At 45.9% G+C, this 21,794-nt stretch overlaps 1 protein-coding gene across 1 annotated transcript in view; it reads right to left on the reverse strand.

Annotated features, from left to right (window-relative positions):
* The window catches only part of LOC117442838 (voltage-dependent P/Q-type calcium channel subunit alpha-1A-like), a 101,965-nt gene extending 86,756 nt beyond the window's left edge, over positions 1 to 15,209 (reverse strand). Inside the window, exon 1 of the mRNA XM_034078799.2 lies at positions 15,015 to 15,209. The gene's annotated coding sequence lies outside the window, so the exon portion shown is untranslated. The remainder of the gene's footprint in view (positions 1 to 15,014) is intronic.
* Between the last annotated feature and the right edge of the window lie 6,585 nt (positions 15,210 to 21,794).

Below are 21,794 nucleotides of genomic sequence, written 5' to 3' on the forward strand. Positions count from 1 at the left end.
CTCTCTTCTCTACCTAATTAACGTGGCGTGTCACTCATCTGTCTGTCCCTCTTGCTCCGTCAGCGAGGAACTCTCCTGCTCTCAGTTATCCACTCCTCCTCAGCCTCGCTGCCTCCGGCGGCCGTGTGACGGACAGCTGACCTGAGGTCCCGCCCTCTCAAAGTGACAGGACCAATCAGTGGCACCCTAACCGAGGGGATGTCACGCTGACTGGACTCTCAGCCACTGGACGCTTAGATTAGGAAACCATTGCTATTTCCTCACACGTACTCAACATGTAAGGTTAATGAGAACTTTTAATTTCAGTATGACTTGAGGCTTTCTCATACCGAACGCAGTATCTTAAAGTAGCAGCTATTGGCATCTGTACTACTTTAATCCTGCTACTATTGGAACTGGTTTTGTCGTAAACATAGCAGGCCATTCCAACAACAAGTAAACCATCTGTGATGCTGAGGCTGCAGGCAGACCGGACTCTGGACGGTTAGATTAGGAAACATTTTTCCTCTCACGTTTTCAAAAGGTTAATGAGAAGAAGAACTTTGAATGTCAGGACTTGTGCAGCATGACTTGAGGCTTTCTCATACCGATAGCAGTATCAAGAACACCTCCATGACTACGTGATTTGCACCAATACCATATTAGTATCTCTTTATTTATGCTACACAAGAGTACTCAAGAAAATAGTTCCCTACCTCGCCAGATACAGCATCTGGCGAGGTAGGGAACTATTTTCTTGAGTATTCTTGTATAGCATCATTAGCTTCCGAAAAATGTGCGTTTGAAGAAGCTGATAGTATCTGTATGTCGTTATTCCAATACTATTGGTACCAGTAGTACACATTTCCCCAAAACCGTTGCATCTTCTCAAAATGAAAGGCGAATGAGAAGAAGGTTTCAGCTATTGTGCAGTAAGGCTTTCAGATACAGCTCACATTAGCATCGGCAAGTACCCGATATGCACCTTTCAGGTACAACGTTATGGTAAACGGGCTGCGTTTACATAACACTTTTCCAGTCTTTGCAACCCCGCAAATACGGCGACAACGACCCCAAACATTTCCATGAGGAGAAAAGTGCCAAAACACTTGCAGAGCATTTTCTAAAAGCGCCGCATACAGATGTAGCACCCCAGATAGGACTCACATGGGTGTGTCCCAGTCAAAAGCCCAGCGGATGCCAGTGGCTGGGGGTGTTGCCAAATTGCTAGAGGGCGTTGCCCAATTTCCCCATATGAGATCTGTAAAAGCGAGCTCAAAACACAACGGAGACCAGGGGACACTAAAAAGTGACGCGATATTTGATGGGCTTATTTTAACAATTTGATCGCATGATTCGTCGAATATTGTTGCAGATCTGCTGTAAGCTAGCTATAGCTAACGTAGCTAACCTAGTCATTTCAGATATACTGACAAACACTGACAGTTATGAGACAGGCTACCTCTGCCAACAGAGACAGACATGGAACGTAGATACAGACACAGATAGAGAGGTAAGGTTCACAGAATCAGTCCTGTCTCAATATGTAACCACTCACAAGGGATTATGGGTAATGGAAAGAGAAGCTAATAGCAGCTGCAAAACCAAACCTATGGCTTCAAAGTAGCTTCCGATAAAAGGCGAGCTTTCACACACACACACACACACACACACACACACACACACACACACACACACACACACACACACACACACACACACACACACACACACACACACACACACACACACACACACACACACACACACACACACACACACACACACACACACACACACACACACACACACACACACACACACACACACACATGAATATGCATACATTACACAAACACACCCAATGCCAAGAACACACACACACAAGAGCAGCAATCACACCTAAACACACACATTCTGTAGCGTACACACACACACGTTAGATGCCGGCACGTGGCCTGTGTTTCTGGGCTGCAGTGGGGAGGAACCCAGCTCAGATCAAACACACCGAGCCTGTCACTACTCCTTCATCCCTCCCTCTTCCACCGCATATTCCTCTCTGGATATATCTCTCTCTGCTCCGATCGGCTCTCCATACTGCAGTCGGAAGAGTAAAATGGAGGGGGAGGAAGAGGAGGAGGAGGGAAGTGAGGAAGAGAAGAGGGTAAGAAAAGGAAGAGATAGTGGAGGTAGGAAGATCTGGAGAGGAAAGGAAGCGATAAAGAAGCACGAGGAGTATATATTTTTATCTTCCCTTCCTGTCCTTACACCACCCTTCCCACCCCTCGAACACACACTCACACACTCCGCGATGTGAAACCTTGAACAATGTTCTATTGCAGCTCAATTACAATAATTACAATCATTAAGGTGATCATTTCCCAACACCACCATTCATTACTATGGCAAAATAACTATTAGAAGCAGGGGGTGGGGGATGCGGGGGGTCGTTTTCCTCGTCTTCCTCGTGCATCCAGCCAGCAGAATTAGCATGTGTAGGTTCAAATGCTCCGCTTATGCATCGGTAGCTCCACTTTGCTCAGTCACAAAACCCAATTCTTAAAGCTTTACTAAGGTTGTAACTAACAACAAGTTCGTTTTAATTTGTTCTGCAGGGAAGTATGAAACGTAGGGTATACGAATGCCAAGCTTTGCCTTTTGCCATCGCTTGTTTTGACTCATCTACCAAAGCCAAAATATTACGACAACTTATCCCCACAATGGCCTTCCTCGAAACGTGCTTTTAACTACTGATCGATCAAACTATCGATTACCGTACTTTCCGGACTATAAAGCGCACCGTCATATGAGCCGCAGAAGCTAAATTGTCCGTCTGTCTTGCTCTCGTTCTGTCTCTCGGTTCCACTTTTACTTTGGCGCGCTACCTGTCTCACTCTTTTCCGGCCTCCAGCTTTTCCTGCTGGAGCCCGCCGCTTAAAGGTGGCGGGCGCGGACCGGTCATAGAGCCCATAGAGTTAAAGGTGGTTCATTTTACCTGTAAAATCCATAGATCTAGGAGGTTCCCTAGTGGCCGTTAGCTGCACAAACAAAATGGGGGAAAAAGTCGCGGCTTATAGTCCGAAAAGTACGGTACATAGATTTGGTATTGTTTCGTTACGACACGCCGAACAGAGAAGAACGAGAGTAATCTGTAGACCACTTGAAGTAACAATAACAGCCAGTCGAGCATCCGTTATCTTTGAACCGTGGAGAGCTTCGTGATGAGAGCTTTGTTCTGAATTTACTTTGGCTGTGTGTCCAGAACGAAGGACCGTTTATAATCTACATGTAGGTACCTTGAGGTTTATTTAGTTATCTAGATATTAAAAGTGACCGAGAGTTATCTTGTAACAAGCATTATTGTACAATTAAGCAATAGCTCACGACAGGCCGTGGTATCTGCTCATTATATCACAGCTAAGGGGCGTGGTTCGGCCCGACGCGGAGCAGTTTGCTTTTCAGCCCAACGGTATACTGTTTTTCTCAGACGCGGAGGGATACGCTCAGTATATCACGGCTAAGAACCAATCAGATTGCTTGATTTGACTTGTCCGTTTTTAAATTTGTCGTAAACTTGCAAAAAACGTTACGTGTGGAATGTAACATATTTTAAAATTCTAAGAAATAAAATAAAAAAGTTTACTATTTTCATTTCAATGTCTCCTTTATACATTGAACTTGTTATTGTCGTGGTCGCTGAGGATTAAGCAATACGTGGCAAATATGTAATATAAATGGTTAATTTGTGCATGTCTAACAATAACAATAAAACATTGTTAATACTCGTATACACACTGCTCTGAACTCACGGTGTGAAGAACATGGACAGTGCCGTGACATTATATAATCAACCTCTCCTAACATGACCCTATTTAGGGATTACAATTAAATACAAATCTTCTTAATTCAAGCCCGACAACTTTATCTGAAACCCCGTGTTGGTGTCAAACTACTTCCTGTGTGTGTTTGCATCTCCTCCCTCTGACTGCAGACGTGGACGTCCTCTCAGGAGCATGGAGCACATACATAAACATTTTAGGACACGATGCACCTTTCACGAACACTCGGTCCGTTCCATCTTCCCTGTCTCTCCGCACTACCGAACACTCGAGAAATAAATAAAGGAAAGGTTTGTCCAGCCGGAAGCTTTTATCTGTTTTCAAAGTCCAACAAAATGGATGAGAAAGTGCTCGTTTACCCAAAACTGATAACGGTGGGAATATGAAGTAAGCCATGCATTCCTACTAAGACTACAAATACAGAGACTAGTCCAAATCCAGTCTTTAACAACATAGCATGGACTAGTCCAAATCCAGTCTTTAACAACATAGCAATATGGACTAGTCCAAATCCAGTCTTTAACAACATAGCATGGACTAGTTCAAATCCAGTCTTTAACAACATAGCATGGACTAGTCCAATATCCAAATTGAAGGGGGGCACAAGTAGAGAAGATATCCCGGCCTACACATTTTATTCTACAGACTAAACTAAATGTATTGTTTGCTACAGATCCTCTTAAAAATGACATCATAATAATTTAACATATTTTTTAATCATTGTGAGAATTATACTTTCAATATTGTGAATCAAACCGTAATTGACATATCAGTCAAAATATTTGCTATTTATTCCAAATCCTGACTAAGGCTGCTTGACAAACGTTGATGTTTTCAAAATTGTGCAGGTGCACTGATAACATGCCGAACCCAAAGATTCAGAAAATGCACAAACACTGAACTACCCCCCGTCTTTTTCAAATGGTTGAGTCCCAAATGAGAGGACACCTGCTTCATTACGCCTGGGAGGAAACCATCTGAGTGAAAGCGGGGGTGTTGATTTAGAGAGGCTCAATCTCCCGTATGTGCGTTAAACCCCTCCCCGGTGGTATTTAGATACCAATCCTGCCCTAAGGTTACTTTATTGTGTGTGTGTGTGTGTGTGTGTGTGTGTGTGTGTGTGTGTATATGCATTTATGTGTCTATTCAAGTGTATGCGCGCTTTGTGTGGAACATGTGGAAATGGAAATGTGCTTTTGGCTGAATGGAGTGTATACGTGTGTGTGTGTGTGTGTGTGTGTGTGTGTGTGTGTGTGTGTGTGTGTGTGTGTGTGTGCGTGTGTGTTTATTGACGCCTGCAATCTCTGTGTGTGTGTGTGTGTGTGTGTGCATCAATCTGTCCTATTCTCCCTCGCTCTCCATCAATAGCATACAAAAACGAAAGAAAACGCCACCACTGTGCTTTTCAGCAAAAAGCATCTCAGCACCGACACACACACACACCCCCCCCCCCCACACACACACACACACACACACACACACACACACACACACACACACACACACACACACACACACACACACACACACACACACACACACACACACACACACACACACACACACACACACACACACACACACACACACACACACAGGCTAAATGCCAATCAATAATTCACATAGTGCAGATTGAATGTAGATCAGTGACTCAACATGGGGGGAAACACTACACCTCTATCGCTCTCTATTCTCCTCCTTTCTCCTCCTTTCTGTCTCCCTTTATCTCCCTCGTTCTGTCCTCGCCGCTTCTATCTCCATCTACGTTTCCTCACCTCTTTCCCAACCTCTGCTTCCCTGTTCCTCTCTCCACCTCTCTCCACCTCTCCTCAGTATCTGGTCCTCGTCCTTCCTCCACTCTGCACTTATCCAGTTTGATTAAATCTCCGCGGCTCACAGATCTCTCCTCAATCTTTTTCTGTTCTGTCATCTCTAGCCAACGTGGCCCGTCAGCACTTTACATGACACACATAGCCAGAGGCAAAGCACAGCAGCTCTAGTAAACACGGGTTCTGCTCGTGACTTCTCTAAAAAAGCCAAAAGGTAATGTGGCTTTGTAAAGCTTTGGTTTGACAAGTACCAACAACACATGAAGTATATCTGGTGAATACGATGGCAAGGGCTCCTTCGACACATAGCCAACGGGAACTACAGCAAACCTAAACTGCGAAAAATGCTAATTAATTCACACACACACGCGCTAGGAAACACACACACACACACACATATACACAGAGCAGTGGCAGCCCACACAAAGCGTTGAGGACAGGACAGCATTTCACCACAGTGGGATCCAGACCCCCCCCCCACACCCACCCACCCACACACACACACACACACACACACACACACACACACACACACACACACACACACACACACACACACACACACACACACACACACACACACACACACACACACACACACACACACACACACACACACACACACACACACACACACACACACACACACACACACACACACACACACACACACACACACACACACTGAGGGACTTGCCTGAGAGTAGCGCTCTGTCAAAACAACCATCAGGATGCAACGAGAGGGAGGCGACTGTAAATCCATATATGGATGGAGGATCGTAAGTATGTGTAAACCCCTCATATATGTATAACATCTAATGCATTGATTATGTTGTCACAGGTAAGTCATGAATATTAAAAGGTGTATTTGGTATTTATCTTCAGGGTTAGGGTTGATGAGCGAGGTTAAACTAATCTGATTGAGAGACGACTGCAATACCCCACAGCTGCCCTTTCGTTGCATTTGCTCAAACTGTCACTTTATCCTGATAGTAGTACATTAAATAAGTGCTATGTATTAATGGCATGATTAGCATGTTGCTTTGTTCATGAGCCGGTTTCACGACTAAGCATATTCACGCTAAGGCTCAAAACAGATATTTATGTAATTTAAATGCACATTTTCTCTTTATCATCCATATGTTTCTGCATCAAAGCTCATGAACACACCGACATATGAAGAACAGCTTCCATAGTCGGAAAGTACAACCATCTAAGTCATTAGGCGCTTTCACACCAAGTACTTTCCCTAAGTACAGATCGCGTACAGACCGGAAAAAGTCCCTGAGGGAGGATTAGCCGCTGACGTCACTTCTTCTTCTTCTGCTTTGGGTTTACTGGCAGGCCGCAAACCACTTCACGGCGTATACTGCCGCCCAAAGTCCCCGGCCGGAAGTCCCCGGAGTTGCGGACTGGCTTCAGTAGAAGCTGCTGGGAGTCCCAGCAGCTGCTACTGAAGCCAGTCCCCGGAGTTGGGGAAGGCTTCAGTAGAAGCTGCTGGGAGTCCCAGCAGCTTCTACTGAAGCCTTCCGAGTAAATCGCCAGAACGCCGACACCTCCTCATCTCCACCGCTCCCATGTTTTATTTTGTGTTGCCATAAGTTAGTCTCTCTCCGTGTGTGCGCTGGGATAATGCTAATGCTAATAATGCTAATGCTAATAATGCTAATGCCAGCAAATAAAATGGCGGCTTCACAAAACTTTTCCGAGTTTCACGGGGCGTGGTTTGCAATCCGCCCAGCCAATCAGAAATGGGAACCTTTTTCTCCCAGGAAAGTACCTGCTCTCTCGCAGGGACACAACAGGGGGTGAAAAGGTTCCCATTAACTAATTTCTAGTTCCGGATTTGTTGGGTGTGAACGCGACATTTCAAGAACTATCGGAACTATACTGGGAAAAGTACTCCGCTGTGAAAGCGCCTAATCCTCCAGGAAGTGTGCCGTACGTAGTGGCCAAAACGGTGGTACTACAACTACCAGTCCGTGTCGAGCGTGTTTTCTCATTGATTGGCATTGGGAAAGGGACATCTGTAGATAATCAGATCATATTTGTTTAGGTAAATCAACCGAGCACGAAGACTTTTATCGCCCTTATTTAAATCATTGTTCTCTAAAAGCCATTTAATACGTATTATTTTATCTCTCCATTCATTCCTTGACCCAGCGGATCGGAGGCGGGGCTTAGCTAAACCAGTGCTCTGTATACATCCATGATCTAAGGAGCACTTGAATGCACCATCGGCCATGTTGGAGGCCTCTGCTCTCCCAGGGCCAATATTTGTCTTTAAAGCGCCTCAAATGAAGTAGTGTGTGACAGGGTTTCCGCTAGGATTTTTTCTCGCCGGTCAAATGTCCGGGCAGAATTTATTTTACCGGACTAATTTGAAACTTACCGGTCATATTTCAATAATAATAATAGTTGTGTAGCAGAGTTTCCGTTAGCAGGTAATTACCGGACTATGAGCAGATATGCTTCAGTTTAAAACTCAGTTCACGGGCTCATTTTTATATTGCTTCAGTTTATAATCATAACAGATCGAAAAATTCAGATTCATTTTTCAATAAATGATTCCACAAACAACAAACAACATAATTATTACATTCAAACAAACTACTTGTAGTAGATAACGTACATTATTCAGAAGTTTACATCAACTTTGAATAATAACACGAGAGAAACGGAGCCTCTCTTTTCCCCTCTCTCTCTCCTGACAGCCCGTCAGTTTCTCCTGCAGCTCGCTAAACAGAGGGCGGGGCTTCAGGTGATCCTGCAGAGCTGCGTGTCTCGGTCAGACTCAGCAGCTGATCTGATCTCTCTCTCGCGTCCGGTTACACTTCACTCGCGTTTATGTCCATATGGATCAGATCCAGCTCTCCTGATCGGCCTTTATAGAGAGCACCGATCAAACTATTAAGAGTGAATATCGGCCGATAATGACCGGCGGCCGATCGATCGGAGCATCCCTAATTATTACCAGACATTTTGACTGTCAGGTTTTGAATTTACCGGTTTTTTATAAATTTTACCAGCTAAAAACCGGTAATTACCGGCTAACGGAAACCCTGGTGTGTGAGGAGTTCTCCTGTATCCTGTCCAGGTCTCTCTGCAGTGATACCGTGGCATCAGCAGTATCGCACACCGAGCCACAGAGAGAGCGGGAGATGCTCAGTGGAGCGTTAATGTCCCAACTGGTGCTTTTTCTGCCAACCACTGGGCTGTGTGTGTGTGTGTGTGTGTGTGTGTGTGTGTGTGTGTGTGTGTGTGTGTGTGTGTGTGTGTGTGTGTGTGTTGGGATGCAGTCAAGCCCCCTGAGGTAAGTGATCCTGCTGAACAGGTGTTACAGTATCACCTGCCCCCACACACACACACACACACACACACACACACACACACACACACACACACACACACACACACACACACACACACACACACACACACACACACACACACACACACACACACACACACACACACACACACACACACACACACACACACACATATCAGAGCCTCTGTCAGCCGTGACTGATCTGAACGGATCTGCTTGCTTCACGCCAGACGGATGAAGCCAAGCCACGAGCTGATGTGTGTGTGTGTGTGTGTGTGTGTGTGTGTGTGTGTGTGTGTGTGCGTGTGTGTGTGTCCATGCATCATGTATATGTGCATAACTGTTGAATCAAACATATCAACAGCCACATATATGTTTTCACCAGTCCATCTCCATTATGGTGGATTGATTAAACGTGTGGATGTTCTACCGTTAATGGTTTGATCTCAGCGGACAAATCGTTAAAGACTTGCAGCCAAAACTGATATTATCCAGATTTGATTATTATGTGTGTATCTGTGATCAGTCTGTCTACCTCTCTGCATCGCAGGCGAGCAGACAGAGTGTACAGAACGCAGCCTGGGAAGTGTGAAGCCCACCCAGGACAGATGGAGGGAGGACAGGTGTCTCTCCATTATGTGTGTGTGAGTGGCTGTCCTGCATCGTCGTCTTAGTAATCTCCAAAAAACCGTTAGGCCTTTTTGAATCCAGTTATGTGTTTTCTGGATCTTGTGGACAGACTCTAGTTTTCCTGATATGAATGCAGGGATCACATATAAATGTGATTGTTTGTTCTCGTCCACCTCCATTACAGGTTGGATTGGCCCTTCTTCTAAATACATACAGTATACACCTTTTCTTGTTGCGCTTGCTTCTGCAATATGTACATATCTCTTAATATTCACAGAGGATAGAAAGACGTGTCAATTTGATTTTGATTTACTTTATTAATCCCCGTGGGGAAATTGTTTCTCTGCATTTGACCCATCCTAGTGTTACTGTAGGAGCAGCTGCCATTTTGAACGGCGCCCGGGGAGCAGTGTGGGGAACGGTGCCTTGCTCAGGGACACCTCGGTAGCACTTGGTCTTGCCGGGACTTGAACTGGTGACCTTCCAGTTGCCAAGCCCCTATGGACTTCGCCACCACCGCCCTAAATTCACTTTTTCAAATGTTCAAAGAAGTCTATCCTTTGTTAAAATATATATATATGCGTGTGTATACCAGTGGTTCTCAAAGTGGGGGGCGCGCCCCCCAGGGGGACGCAGAGGCATGACAGGGGGGGCGCGAGAGACCAGGAGGAAAAATGGTTATTAAAAAAAAAAAAAAAAAATCATATTTTGAAAAATTATTGTTTCGAAAATAATATGATACAGTACTATTACGTCTCTGTGTTTCATTAAAGCTCGGCTGTGTTGTTTATATGATCATTATAGTTATAACAAAATAAGAGAATAAATGAAAAACAGGTATGAAATATATGACATTAAAAAATGAATAAAGTTTAAAAGGGGAGTGATTTGTAAAATATCCATAAAGAAATAGTAAATCTGTTTACAGTTCTGTGTTGAGAGATGGATCCATAGATCTCTTCATGTTGCTCTCAAAGTGCACCAGATTGATGCTTTTAACTTCAATATTTAAAAATCTTCCCGGGGGAGCATGCCCCCGGACCCCCCTATTTGAGGTCCACACACCACCTATAAAGATAGCACTTTACCCCTGCTTACACCTATATGCCGTGAGCTGATTATCGAGCCTTCATTGTAACAGTCACACTGTGTATATGCGTGGCGAGTGTTGCAGTAGAAACTTCCACTGTAGCGCCCGGTACCTTAGTGGGAAACCCTAAATGTTTGAGCACCCTCTATGAAACGTCAAGCTACCCCACAGCACCCCCAAAATAAATCTCTGGCGGCGCCACTGAGCCTGACTATTTGTGTTGGGGGGCCCGACTTTTTTTTTCTCCAAAGGGGGGGCCTGACAGAAAAAGTTAGAGAACCACTGGTGTATACAGTGTGTGTCTATAAACAAGACTATTGAAAATGTCTGGACAGGTTTAGTAAAAGAAGTAAAAGTGGAAACCACGTCGTCGGCAGGACACCACGTGCTATACGAAAAGGGTGTCAAGTGAAAATGTGTTCGCGCAGGATAGAGATCCACAACTTCAACATGTATTTTGTAAATTGAGAGGAATGCTTTCGATGTAGTCCAAGTCACTTAAAGGTTTACACAGCTTTTTGGAAGATGTGTGAAATGTCCAGACTACACATTTGCACACGGACTGTCGTGATAATAATAATAATATTGAGACACATCTATCTTCATACATCCTGGAAAGACTGTGTCCCCGAGCAACACAACAGAAAACACGATGGACTCAAACTGTTTTTCTGGATAAACAAGCGGAGATGGATTTAAAGCCAGACCGCTTATTACAATTTCTAAAGACTGACCTGTCCTGACAATAAAAGCCTCTGCTTCCACTGCAGGAAGAGCCACAGACCGCCCATATATGGTCAGAGAGAGAGAGAGAGAGAGAGGGGGAGAGAGAGAGAGGAGAGAGGAGAGAGAGTAATTTCCTCTCCCTTCTGGTTGCATGGTGCTTAAGCCTTCATAATGCGGACATCAGCACTCAGTACTGACCACACACACACACACACACACACACACACACACACACACACACACACACACACACACACACACACACACACACACACACACACACACACACACACACACACACACACACACACACACACACACACACACACACACACACACACACAGGTCAATAGCAAAATGATGTATTCAGGATGCATCTTAATCAGCATCACTGTGATTGTGATTGCTGGTGTCATGACAACCGCCATCATCCACAACATGGTGTTTTCTCTCTGTCAGGTGAGCCCGAGGCCAGCAGCGAACTCACAACACACACACACACACACACACACACACACACACACACACACACACACACACACACACACACACACACACACACACACACACACACACACACACAGACACACACACACATACACACACACGTCTTAGTATAAGGAACACCAATCTGCCGTGGTCGGAGAAGTCACTAAAAGTCTAAATATATATACTCTGTTAAAAGTAACAAATATAAATAAAATCCCAGTATACTATATACAAAGTACTTTGATCAAAATATACTTTAACGACTACCTAAAATGGAGATTAGCTAATGTCAGAATAATGTATATTTGACACTGGACTATAATGAAAGATGCATCAGAGTCACTTTCATGTTGCAGCTTGTAAAGATGGCGCTAACAGGGTGCGAACTGGAGGGGAGCAGGGGGAGCTATAGCTCCCCTAGTGGTGACATGAGCTCCCCTGGGAACATGGTTTGTGAAATTTGGGGGGAGCTCTCTAAAATACTGATATGATGACCAAATAAATTCCATTTTGGGCATGTTTTTTTTTCAAAGGTGTAAAATAAGTGAAATAAAATTAGAGTTTATGATTCATGAAAAAAGTGTCGCCTGCTTGCACGCTGCCCGCAGCTCCACCCACTACCCACTCACTCACAAGCTCGTTTAGTTAGCGCTGCATGTTTACCAGGCATTGTTGCTGCTGCCGACATGTCGAAAAGAAAAAAAAAACGTACCTTGGGCAATTTCTTTAAAAAGACGGCCAAACAACCTGATCAAGAAGACCAACCGAATGTAGCTGGTGGTAGCACATCGTACGTTGTGACTGCTGCTACAACAGAACCGAGAGAGGAGGGAGCTAACGTCAGTGCTAGTGCTAACTTGACAGCTAACGTTAACTTGGGGGCTGAAGAGACACAAGAAGACGAGCCAAGAGAAGCTAACTTGATGACTACAACTACCATAGTAGAGGTCGAAGGAGATGTGGAAGAAGATGATGATGATGATGCTACTGATGACCACTCTGTTCTTCCTCTTCCTCCCTGCCTGCTGCTCGAGATGGGGGGGGGGCGAAGTTGCTGCGGTGGTCCCACGGCCGCCGGCTGGCTGGACCAGCCAACAGTGGAGTGAGTGGATCACATTTTTGAGACATTTTAAGTTGATTTAATTAAACAGTCAAACGTTACATTGGTGGTCCGTGGATTACTTATTATCAAGTTGATTGAAGTTTGCGTAGCCCATACATGCTCGGGAAATCTGTTGACATGAACATGATCCATCGGGACGTTTCATGTAAATGTAGACCTAAAAAAATCCCGGCTCCCCCGGTGACCGTGGTATAGTTCGCACACTGGGCGCTAATCTGCATTGCTTGATATACTTAACAATTAAAACACCACTTATCTACAGATCAACAAGTATTACTTTACTTAGCCTTAAAGGTGGGGTAAGTTTGAGAAACCAGCTCGAGATCGCTAGAATTTGAAAATACACAATCGGAGAAAATCTGCCACTTTCTCACAGAGCCCCTCCTCCAACACACACGAACGCGCACATGACCAATGAGGGCACGAGGTAAGTTTGTGCCCCGATGGAAGGCTGACAGGCAGGTAGGCCATCCAGTTACTTTAGCCGCCCCAGCTAAACGGATTGGTTGTACTTTTTACAGTATCACGGCTTCTACAGATGACATTTCTGTATGTATTTGTTGTCAAAGCACTTCAGATATTCATTGCTATCGGGATGTTGAGAGCATTCCATGGAATATAACAAAAAGTGTACCTCGAGCCGGTTTCTAAAACTTACCTACCCCACCTTTAAACTTAGTGTAATCGGCCACTAACACGGTCAGGTATTGCCTTATGAAATACAGGGGAGTAGAAGTACACAGTTAGATCAAATGGAAATATTTGTATATGTCGAAAAATAGTAAAACACGACAGTCTATGTGCAACAAATAGATCCGAGCCCCCGGACATGCTTGCACTGATGAACGTGCCGATATTCACACTTTATAGATCCGTGTTTTCTGTATAATTGTTCGTCTGTGTTCGTTGGTTGTTATGCGCCTCGGGCCGACAGACGGAAACACATATCTGTCATCAATCTTCTCTTCTTGAGGATAATGTGTGTAAACACGGCGACCTGCCCTCGTTTCAACCTAACAGCAACCTGTGTTAGACAGATGCTCATCTCCTTCCCATGTTCTCAAGCACGCGGACACATGTCCGGCTCACAAGAGTGTGAGATAAATCACATGTAATGAAATACAATCGAAGTATCCGAAATATATTGGAATAGAAATATAACATGGACGTATTCAGGTAAAGTGCCAGGGCCTCAAACATGTATACTTGAGTACTTAGTTACATTCAACCACCATGTGTTGTACATGTAGCCTCTATAGGGAAGTGGATTAAACACGTTTTAACACCTCGTGGAACCTCTCCCAACATCGCAACACAACACTGCATGAAGAGCTGAGACACACCACACGATGCCATCACCACACACACACACACTTCTCCACTATAGGCCACACCTCACACACACTCATGTACACAGAGACACGCGCACACACACACACACACACACACACACACACACACACACACACACACACACACACACACACACACACACACACACACACACACACACACACACACACACACACACACACACGCACACACACACACACACACACACACACACACACACACAGTGTGAAGAAACTACATTTCAGTGAAGCACAGAAAACTGAACGAGCCTCAAACATGTACTTGAGTACTCACACACTTGCACTCAACCACCAAGTACATGTTTGCAAACACATCGTGTAACATCTCCCACATCGCAGAACACAACACTGCAGACAAGAAAACAGAAAATACATTACATAAAATGCACACACACCACAACAAACACAACTTCCACCCTGCACTAGGCCACACCTCACACACGCACACGCACACACACGCACGCACACACACACACACACACACACACACACACACACACACACACACACACACACACACACACACACACACACACACACACACACACACACACACACACACACCGGTACCTTGTCTCGTGAGTGTTTCTCTAATGAAAGGATATGGCCATTCGGTGATCTTTTTGGCGTACTTCCGGATCAGGTTGTCTTCGCTGAAGAGGAAGAGGGAGCGGTTGACCGTAAGGCAGCTCTGCCGGACGGGGATCGGGTTGTACAGAGCCATGGTCCGGGCTCTCTGGGCCATCGACTGCTTGTACACCCGTTGCCCTGCGGGGGGCCCCCCCTGCCTGCTTCCACCGCGACCGGGCCCCCCTTGTCCGCCGGCACCCCCGCCACCGCCACCACCACCTCCTCCTCCTCCTCCTCCTCCTCCTCCTCCTCCATACCTGTTGGGAAGCTCGTCTCCAAAACGCGCCATTCTGCAGACACCAAACGCCAGAGGTTAGGAAGGAGCCGGGGGGGGACCTCAGAGTGACACCTCCACATGCCACCACCCCATCATCTCCATACACACATGCAGAGTGGAGTCCTGCAAGCTCTGTGTCCTCCTCCTCTTATCTATAGCTATCGGTTCGGAGTCTCCTTCCTCAAGATCTTCAGCGCCGAGAAGATACCTCCATTTGTGAGTGGATAGGAAAGGGGGGGGGAGTAGGATGGGAGAGAGGATGGAGGGGGTGAGAAAGAGAGAGGGAAAGGTGTCTCTGTCGTGTGTTTGGAATCTGAATGTGTGTTTATGTAATTTCTGAGGAGGCAGAAAAATAAACACGACGGTTTTTTTGGGGGGCAAAAATGTTCTGGTCTTGTCAGCGTTTTCCTCTCCGTCGAAAATGTTATATTTTCTGTCGGGAAAAAGCTCTCTCCGAGATATGGCGTTGCATCTCAACAGGAAAACACCTTTAAATCATGCGATCGGGAAGCAGAGCTTTCAGTAAATATTGCCTCACCCCCCCTGCCCCCCTACAGCTGGAGACTGCGTCTTTTCCCTCTCAGCCAGCCTAGTGCATCTTGACAGGATCTGCAGTGTTCTCTTCCCCAGGTCCCCCTTTTTTTTTTTCTTCTGCGAGATAAAAATAGAAATAGATAAGAGTGGAATGTTTAATAATTCAGTTTTTGGTGTGCCGTATATCCGCACCGTGAGCTGGGGCAGATCTCCCCTCTCACTGCCACGCCGCGCGGGTTACACGCCAACAGAGGGGGGCTTCCCCAAAATCCGAGCCTGGTGACATTTGTTGATATTTGGTGATGGACGGTGCGGCATCCCCCCCTTCCTCCTCCACCTTCCTCTTCCTCTTCCTCTCCCTCCTCCTCCTCCTCCTCACCAAGGCGTCGGTCACTGATTTTGGGCGTGATAGCGCGCACTTGGAGACGAAAATACACCTTCAACCTACCGATCTATGTATCTCTGGCTAACTTTCCCTCCCTCCAAAAAACAGAAATGTTGATGAAATAAAAAAAATTATCTATAATCCAAGGTTGGGAGAAGAAGATGAAGGAGAAGAATCCCGCACGAGTAGGATCCGGAGGAGCAGCAAAAGACCACTGGGGGAGGCAGCACCATCACCACCATCAATTCTGGCTCGCGAAATAAAACGGCGGCGGTGTGTTGGAGCTCGCATCTTCTCCGCCTGCGGGAAACCGTGCACCTTCCCCGCCCAAAAGCATCAGCAGCATCGCCCCGAAGAACCAGAGAGAGGCTCCAACAAGTCCAGCTTCTCCTGCTCTCTCTCGAAAGCTCTGTTGTTCTTCCCTCGACCCCCCAGGGGGACGTGAACTAACACGCAGTGGTTCCGGAGGCTGAGTATTCCCACACCGGGAAACGAAAGAAAAACCCGACGATAGGAGAGCTTTTTTTTCCCTCCTCTCTCCGGGCTCTCGTGCGTTCAGTCAGCCGTCGGGGGTGAGCCGCGCGCGCTGAGCATCTGATCAGTCTGACGGGAACCGAGCGACGCGCGCACATCCGTGGCCAAGCCTTGCAGCGCGCGACGCACGGCGGCTCGCGGGTGCCTCCCCCTCTCCCACCCACTCCCAAAGCGCACCGCGGAGATCTTTGGATAGGTGAGGAGCGGCGGGTAGAATCAGCGACTCTTCGTCTTAAAACTCGACCAGCCTTTGATTACAGAAGGACTTTCATTTTCTCTGACTTCACCCACTCACTCACTCCGCATGTTTTCGCGGGGAAAGAGCCAGATGTTGTCCCCCGTTCTCTCTGCTTTAACTGCTCGCTATCTTGTTTGTATCTTTGTATTTGTTTGTGTGTGTACTGTTTTGTGAGCCTCTGTGTGTCTTATCATTTTACTTACTTTGTATTTATTTTATATCAACATCCTTTTTTAATGTTGACATTGCAACAGCTCGGCTAACTTAAGTGCAGTATGTGAACTGTCCCTGTTTAATAAACCAATACATAAAATGGTTTTGATACAAAATAACAAAGAAAATCACGCAAAATCAGGCCTATCAATCAGTGCCCTGTTGTTGGTCTGAGGAAGCGGATGGGGTGCACCACCAACCATTGCACCCACCACCCCTCGCTGGCTGTGAAGGTGCCACCGCTTCCTTCGACACAACACTTCCAATCTGAGGAAAAAGCCGAAAGACATTGACCTGAGTTCCTTGCGGTCCGGTTATCCGGCCTGATACGCTTGGACGTCCTCGCCCATCAGAAGGCCTGCATGGACCCGGTCTGATGTCTGATGTGCGCTGGACTCGGCTGATGGGTTTAATGCGAGGAGACGCTGATAGGACGGTACCGTCGGCCAAGAGTCAGAAGCACTCTCGATTAACCCGTCACTAAATGAGCAAGGGCAGCAGAAGGCGTGTGCGTGAGGGGAGGGGGGACGGGTCGAGTGGAGGACACTGCACATCAACATGTTTAAACTATATATTGATTGATGTCCTAGTGTTAAATGTTGTCATGCGAGTTCCATGTGTTTGACTTTTTGTTCGTCTATTTCAGTTGAAAATCCAGTTTGAGTGTACTTATACTCATATTTGTAGTAACTTGAGTAACTTGTCATGTTCTTGTACTTATTTTGTATATATTTGTGTAAGTTTTTAAAATAGTTATTAGCTACACATACATATCTTCTTACTGTGTTGATGTTAGCCCCATTATACACCAACGCACCTTCCTCGCATGTTTACTGGACAATAACCAGCTTCTGATTCTGAAATGCAGATTACTTTGTGGTGAAACAATTATTCCCAAAATATGATTTATTTTGGATGTTGGCGGATCTTCAGCAAAACGAGAGTTGTGTTATTTCAGGACATTTTGTGTGTTCATGTATGACTATGTTCAGATCAATAGTTCCTTTGCCCTCCGTGCATCTCCTGTCTGACGGGACGGGCTGTTATGCAACCCGCTCTGAAGCCACATGTAAACACAATCGGCTGAAATGGGATTCCTTTGGAGAAATTCTTAAAAACTGCCTTTTTAACTGCTTGATTTTTTCTCCATAAGAAAAGGATGCTGCCGATAAAGCAAGTTGGACGACGGCTTCCTCCGGGCAGCCAGGAGCACAGTTTGGGGAGTTTGAGGACGTACTGTTATTTTGAGGACGTTTTGAAAGCGTTTTTTTTTATCTCCCTTCCTTCCTCCCTTCCCTCCAAGCCGTCTGTCAGTCTGGCGCTGGCATCTGAGCCGTCTTTGATGCGGTTCAGCAAGCTGTTTGCATAGGCTAAACCCCGGCAAGCTGTCACCTCTCCAGAGCCGCCAAGTGAAGGTGGGAATATGGAGACGGACAGCAACACAAAAACACACTGCACAGAGAATCCCTTTCAAACGGGCCCTTTGAGGGATTCCTACCCGATACATAACGAACACATGAACGAGGAATTAGTTAAAAACAGAGATGGCAGAAGTACACACGTCCTTTACTCAAGTAGAAGTACAGATACTTGGGTTTAAAAATACTCTGGTGAAAGTCGAAGTACTGACTAAACTTCTTTACTCAAGTCAAAGTAAAGAGGCTTTGAAGTGTACTTCAGTAAAAAGTACCCATAGCTAGCAGCTGTTTTAAAGAGTACCTGACCTCCCTTTATATCAATAGAACAATGATGTCATTGTTAGCTAATGAATGTTTCCATGCTGAACAACGGCAACATGACAACGTTTCCATTGGTCCCTCTTCTTTAGAGGAGACCAGGAAGTGATGGATACACGGATCGTGTTCCAACCAATAGGCACGCAATGACTCTACAGAATAATGATCACGCACCAACACACATTCAGACTAAAGGAACCAGCTGTTTGGGAAATGAGAGAAGTAGAAAGTACAGGTATTTGGGTTCAACATGAGAGAAGTAGAAAGTACAGGTATTTGAGTTCAACATGTAAGAAGTAGAAAGTACAGGTATTTGAGTTCAACATGTGAGAAGTAGAAAGTACAGGTATTTGGGTTCAACATGTGAGAAGTAGAAAGTACAGGTATTTGAGTTCAACATGTAAGAAGTAGAAAGTACAGGTATTTGTGTTCAACATGTAAGAAGTAGAAAGTACAGGTATTTGGGTTCAACATGTAAGAAGTAGAAAGTACAGGTATTTGGGTTCAACATGTAAGAAGTAGAAAGTACAGGTATTTGGGTTCAACATGTAAGAAGTAGAAAGTACAGGTATTTGAGTTCAACATGTAAGAAGTAGAAAGTACAGGTATTTGAGTTCAACATGGAAGAAGTAGAAAGTACAGGTATTTGAGTTCAACATGTAAGAAGTAGAAAGTACAGGTATTTGAGTTCAACATGTAAGAAGTAGAAAGTACAGGTATTTGAGTTCAACATGTAAGAAGTAGAAAGTACAAGTATTTGGGTTCAACATGTAAGAAGTCAAAGTAAAAAGTCATCGTGGATAAGTAGTGGAGTAAAGTACTGATACCAGAAACATGTACTTAAAGGTCCCGTGTCATTCCTCCACCTTCCCAACTCGTCTGTAGAGTCCAGGGAGCTCGATGCAAGTCAATGGGGCTACCTGCTAGTTAGCTAAGGGGTCCTGGTGTGGGAGGGGCTCCGCGGATTGGTCCATTTGGGCCAATCCGGTCATTTGTTGTTGATGTGGGAGTTCACATGTCACAGAACCAGGAAGCAAATTACAGGTATTTGAGTTCAACATGTGAGAAGTAGAAAGTACAGGTATGTGTACTCGTCGTGGATAAGTAGTGGAGTAAAGTACTGATACCAGAAACATGTACTTAAAGGTCCCGTGTCACGGCCATTTCTACTGATCATAGTTCCATCGTTGAGGTCGACTAGAATAGATTCACATTGTTCAATGTTCCAAACTCGCATTGGTTTCTCACAGCATCTCTGTGTAGTCTGTGTATTCACTCTCTGTCCGACACGGCTTGTTGGAGCTCCTCCCCCCCCCCCCCTGTGAGACACAGTGAAACCCAGCCCGAACACACACACACCCGCAGCTTGGCTGCACGTTTGGCCGTTACGTCACTATACCCAAGGAGTAAACAATGGAAAAGAGAAATGTCCAACGAGGCGTTCTGGGGCAGCAGACTGGTCTTCTCTGTGTTAGAGCTTTACTCGCTACAGGGTGCACTTTGAGGGTGTGTGACTCTGCAGACCGTTCACATGCAGAACAACCTTCATAGCAACAAGGGGACGGGTGACAACCGGATAAGCATGACATGGGGCCTTTAAGTACAGTAACAAAGTATTTGTACTCCACTACTTCACCTCTCAGGTTAAAACACCAACTTGCTTTGTCGCCGTCCATGGCGCTGAAACAGGTACGGACATGCTTCCAAGGTCTGATGGCGCTTTCCAAAGGGCGGAAACGCTCCGCCTGGCTTTGGACAGATCGCCCTCGCTGTGCGTCAGGCTGGGACTGTGCTCCATCTGCTAAATACTGACAAGTGTTTTGATGTCTGCTCCCTCTCGTTGGCAGGTACTCGAGGTCTGAGCGGGTTCTGGGGGACTGGACGCGGGACATATGGTGGCTCTGGGAAGGATCTGAAGGCAAACTGGGGAGAAGTGGGAGAAAAAGTCTTGCAGAACTTCCTTAAAGGGGATAACCTGGCGATATTATGGCTTCTACTTCACACACTTAAAGATGATTACATGTTCTCATCTTATCTGCCGTGTGTGTTCACGGTCTCATCTCATCTGCCGTGTGTGTTCACGGTCTCATCTCATCTGCCGTGTGTGTTCACGGTCTCATCTCATCTGCCGTGTGTGTTCACGGTCTCATCTCATCTGCCGTGTGTGTTCACGGTCTCATCTCATCTGCCGTGTGTGTTCACGGTCTCATCTTATCGTCAAGTCAAAGTCAACTTTATTGTCAATCTTCCAGTTTGTGTGTTCGGACAGAGGGATTGAAATACCGTTTCCCACCATCCCGAATATAAACATACAGATATATATTAAAATATGAGTATAAATATGTATATCCTATATATACACAATCAACCAGACACATCTATACGCACATACGACAACACAACAATCAATATACCAGTCACTTCAATATCTCTGAGTGTTATGTCGTATATGGATCTCATCGTGTCCTTTTGGTGTCGATCTGAAATGTAACCGACACGTCTCCCACTGATGGAGACGAGTATGTTCTGCAGTGCGAGTGATGCATCAGTCTTAAGGCTGCTCAGGTCGCTCGCTGTGTGTCCTGATATCATTACAGAGCGGCTCCTCGACGTCACGGCGTGTTCGCATCACCGCGTCTATCTGCTCGGCATCCGACTCCCGGAGACCAGCGGCTGCTAGCGGGCGCTCACTGGCAGCGAGAGAGGCAGTGAGTGTCGGGAAGAGGTGGGTGGAGGGGTGGAGAGGTGGAGGTGGTGGAGAGGTGGAGGGGTGGAGAGGTGGAGGTGGTGGAGAGGTGGAGGTGGTGGAGAGGTGGAGGTGGTGGAGAGGTGGAGGAG

Source organism: Pseudochaenichthys georgianus, unplaced genomic scaffold (genome assembly GCF_902827115.2).
Source record: "Pseudochaenichthys georgianus unplaced genomic scaffold, fPseGeo1.2 scaffold_484_arrow_ctg1, whole genome shotgun sequence".
Taxonomy (NCBI): Eukaryota; Metazoa; Chordata; class Actinopteri; order Perciformes; family Channichthyidae; genus Pseudochaenichthys; species Pseudochaenichthys georgianus.